At 35.8% G+C, this 4,867-nt stretch overlaps 1 long non-coding RNA gene across 1 annotated transcript in view; it reads left to right on the forward strand.

Annotated features, from left to right (window-relative positions):
• LOC110270632 overlaps positions 1–4,867 on the forward strand; it is a 24,352-nt gene that overhangs the window by 3,313 nt on the left and 16,172 nt on the right. Inside the window, exons 2-3 of the long non-coding RNA XR_002360272.1 lie at positions 3,958–3,962; positions 4,539–4,545. This is a non-coding gene — a long non-coding RNA (uncharacterized LOC110270632). The remainder of the gene's footprint in view (positions 1–3,957; positions 3,963–4,538; positions 4,546–4,867) is intronic.

The following is a 4,867-nucleotide window of genomic DNA, read 5'->3' on the forward strand; positions in this document are numbered from 1 at the left end:
GTTATATTATTAAATATTAGGTTATATATATATATATATATACAGAAAAAAAAATAATGATGGACCTAAGGCTACACTTATATACAGTAGCTATAGTATAACAAAAAAAAAAAGAGGGACCTAAGGCTACGCTTATAAAAAGTAGCTATGGTATACAATGTGGCTATGCTTTACAAGTGATGCAGTAGCGTAGAAAAGCGTAGCCTATTCTGGAAGAATGAAAGCTGAAAAGCGTAGCCTTTGGTCCTGGACAGCGTCACTTGAAAAGCGTAGCCTATTCCCAAACGCCAAAAGCGTAGCCCTTGGTGCAGAAAAGCGTAGCCTTTGAGAATAGGCAACGGCCGAATAGGAATCACCCCAAAAAGCGTAGCCGTAGCCTAAGGCATCATTTTTTTTCACTTTTGGCTACACTTTTCAAGTGTACCTGAATGGGTGTTTTTCTTGTAGTGAGTATAATCTCATATCAACCTCAAAGCTTCAACTTTCCAACTCCATCAAGCACTTTACAATCCCTATATCCGATCATAAGCCTAACAACTGCAAACCCGTTCGCAAGGAACAAAACACCCACATCTCATAACGTTGTACACCTACCGCTTCATCTTCCATATACACATATCACGTCTTAAAAAACTAATGCATCGCGTTACTACATGTACAGGTGATGGGTGGAAATCAGAATTCCACACAAAACTCACCGGCAAGTGTACCGGGTCGCATCAAGTAGTAAAACTCAATTAGGGTGAGGTTAATACCACCGGGATTTATGGATCAAGCAACTTTAGTGGGTGATTAGTTTAGTTAAGCTAACATTGGTGAATTGAATGAAATGTAGCCAACAAAATATAAATTGTAGGAATCTTAAAGATGCAGAAAGTAAATGGAATAGAAGCTTAAATCGGCAAAAGTGTAAAGTGCATCAAATGTAAATTAGTTGAAGCTTAAAGAGCAAGAAAGGTAAATTGCATGAAATATAAAGGGGGCTGGGTGATAGAGATTAAAGAAAGCTGTAAATTAGAACTTAGAACAATTGCAGAAAATGTAAATCAAGCTCACAGCAAACTCAAATGTAAAGTGCAGAGGAACAGGAAGATTTAAATTGCATGAAAGTAAATTAGAAGCAATGGGAATAGAAAATTTAAACTCAAGCTCAATGCAAACTGAATTGAAAAATTGCAGAAGCAGAAATTGCAGTAGAGAGATGTAAGAAATTGAAATTTTGCATAAACTGAATTCAAGATTGAAAAATAGAAAGTGCAGAAAAATTAAAAATGTTTCAAAGAGGACTTTCTATTCTACCCTACTCCTAATGCTCTCTAGTAGAGCCAGCCTCTTTTAAAAATGGAACAGATGCCTTTTTATAGGCTTTTTACAAAATGAAAATGAAAATTAAATTAAAAACAAATTACAAAATGAAATTCCTAATCTAGCTTCTCTGTGTCTTGTGCCTTTGAGTGACGTCCATGAGTTTTGCTTGCTTTGGGCTTGAAGAAGAGTGGATTGATTTGGATTTGGCCTTGGATGAATTGGGATCAAGTGAGTCAGGGTGTGTTTAGTGAGGCTCCAGTGAAGTGTTCAGTTGGGTTAATGAACGTAGTGTTCATTCCCTTTGCTGTGCCCTTCACGTGTCAATTCTCATTGCCCCCACAGCGCTCAGTTAAAATTGTGAACGTAGCCCTCACATGTTGCCTTGGTTCCCCCTTTGATCCTTGGCTTGGAAGCCCGTAAAAGGTAAAATAGTGAACGCAGTGCTACCTTTCCTTGTTTTGGTGCGCGTTTAGCTTCCCTTGGTCAGTACTCCTCTTGGGCGATCCGTTGCAATTTTGAGCGCTACATAGCCTTCCTTGAATGATTGAACGCTCATTGGTGGCTCCTCATGGTGCGCCCTTCCTTTGATGAGCGCTTCATTCATTTATGTGAACGTTACATGCAATTCATTTACTTTGCTAATGCCAATTGCATGCTTTCATTCTATTTAATTATTAATGCCATTTACCTAATTTTAGCGTTCATTCATTCATTTCATGGGCATTAATAATTCAATGCTTCATGCATACGTTTCATTGGCTTTTAATTAATAAAGCCAATTTCAAAATAAATGTATGTCTTAAATTAATAATGCTATGCATTATCGTTAAAGCATTCATTCATTTAATTCATTGGCTTTAATAATTTTCATGCATGCATTCATTTTCAATTAGCATTAGTAATTAAATATTTCATGCATGCATTCTTTTATTGGTTCGGTCATTAATAATTAAATGCATGCATGCATGATAATTCATGATGCTAATGCCAAGGCTCCATAGTCATGGGCCACACTTTTAAAAGCGTGGCCTAAAGTTTCAAAGCGTGCTCAAACTTCAAAGTGTGCCCCAAAACCTTCTTTTCTTCTTTTGAACTGATTTTGTGCTATTTTTCTTCTTTTTTCACTTATTTCCTACAAAATTTATAAAATCAAAAGATTAAGGAAATATACCATTTAAGCACAAAAGAATGCAATATTTAAGCACTAATTATCAATTTCTTGTATGAAAAATCATAGAAAAACATGACATGATGACATGTCATCACAACACCAAACTTAAACCTTGCTTGTCCCCAAGCAAAAAAAGAATCATGCAATAAAGATTGACAATCCAAGGTAAGAAGAATAGCAAGTTAATGGTCATGGTAGGCTAGTTTTCTATGCATGCTGCAATCACAAAAGAAATGTAAATGATTGATGCTTCTGTCTAGCTCATTTTACGAAATCTTTTCCTTATGTTTCTTCTTTGAAATAAGCTTTTGATTTTTTTATTTGCTTCTCCTTTTGGGTGCTTTGCCCCATGAGTTAATAACAAAGCTACGACTTCTAAATGCTTTGTTTTCAAGTATTACCACTTGATACATAAGCACCACAAGCATTGAATTATAGGACTTTATTAAGCTCATTTGTTTCTTTTCTTGACTCTCTAATCATTGATGCTCAGAGCCTTGAGCTTTGAGGGAGTGCTTTTGCACTTGAGCCTAGCCTTGACTCTAAGTGTTTTGTTTTCAAGCTTTTTGCTTGATACATAAACACCACAAGTACTTAACAATGGAATTGTCATTGGTACTCAGAGCCTTCAGCTTTCTCATTCTTTCCCTTTTTCTTTCTTGCCTCAATTTGCAATTGCTTCTTTCAAGGTTTTCATGATTTCCAAAGATTTCACAAAATGTCCTAGATGAAAACATCAATTAAATAAAATCCAATACAATTGAGCAACAATTAACCATACTAGCCTTCCAATACTTGTATGCACATGCTAAGTTCTTCTTTAATGACCCTGTTTGTTTATGATCATGATACTTTATTGCTTTTGAATTCACAAAACTCAAGTTGGTAGTCATAATGTCACAGCAACATGTTACAAATCAAGATTCAGGCTATGCTTATTCATACCACACATGTATACAGAGAAGATAAAGACAATCATGTAATTTAAAGTGCTGGAAACAAATGAGAGCAAAAGGAACTTTACAACCTTGTAATTCATCTTCTCTATTGTTGTCATTTTCCTCCCATTCTTCCCCCTTTCCCTTGCCAAACTCAGAATGCTTGCTCATCCTCAAGCAGCAATTAGAACAATGGTTATGGGCCTAAGATAGATCATGTATGTCTTACACAATGAAATGTTAGCAATACATGTGTTTTAAGCAAGCAAAATTAAAGATAACAATCAAGGCATAAGAGACAGAGATATTGTGATTGCAAACATAGAGGGTGTGCATGATACATTGTATAAAGAAAATAAGTGGCACACCAAACTTAGTGTGACACTTTCACTTGGAATTGATGCAAGTATCTAGTAAGGATTGGAAACAAATTTTGTTGCATAGCAACACCAAACTTTGAATGCAATCATATGTCAATTTATTTGAATTAAAACTAAGCAAATAAAACTGTTATATGTTAAGTACAATCACCAAGCCAAGAATCTGTCAGGAATAAGGATCTCTTGGTGATGTATTAACAACAACAGTTAATAGAAGAAAGAATTAAAAACAAGGAAATGACTAAAACAAAGAAAAAACTAAAATTGTCTAAGTAAAAGAAAGATAACATTGCAAAGGGCATTATGATTATTGATGAGCGGATAATTTATACGCTTTTTGGCATTGTTTTTAGTATGTTTTTAGTAGAATCTAGTTACTTTTATGGATGTTTTTATTAGTTTTTATGTCAAATTCACATTTCTGGACTTTACTATGAGTTTGTGTGTTTTTCTGTGATTTCAGGTATTTTCTGGCTGAAATTGAGGGACTTGAGCAAAAATCAGATTCAGAGGTTGAAGAAGGACTGCTCATGCTGTTGGATTCTGACCTCCCTACACTCAAAGTGGATTTTCTGGAGCTACAAAACTCAAAATGGCGTGCTTCCAATTGCGTTGGAAAGTAGATATCCGAGGATTTCCAGAAATATATAATAGTCCATACTTTTTTCAAGTTTAGATGGCGCAAACTGGCGTTCAACGCCAGATCTCTACCCAATTCTGGCGTCCAGCGGCAGAAACAAGTTGCAAAGTGGATTTCAACGCCCAAACTGGCACAAAAGCTGGCGTTCAACTCCAGAAAGAGCCTCTGCACGTGTAACATTCAAGCTCATCCCAAGCACACACCAAGTGGGCCCCGGAAGTGGATTTATGCATCAATTACTTACTTCTGTAAACCCTAGTAGCTAGTTTATTATAAATAGGACTTTTTACTATTGTATTAGACATGTTTTGATCATTTTTGGATTATATTTTGATCTATTGGTCACGTTTGGGGGCTGGCCTCTCGGCCATGCCTGGACCTTTCACTTATGTATTTTCAACAGTAGAGTTTCTACACTCCATAGATTACG

Source organism: Arachis ipaensis, chromosome B04 (assembly GCF_000816755.2).
Source record: "Arachis ipaensis cultivar K30076 chromosome B04, Araip1.1, whole genome shotgun sequence".
NCBI classification, from domain to species: Eukaryota; Viridiplantae; Streptophyta; class Magnoliopsida; order Fabales; family Fabaceae; genus Arachis; species Arachis ipaensis.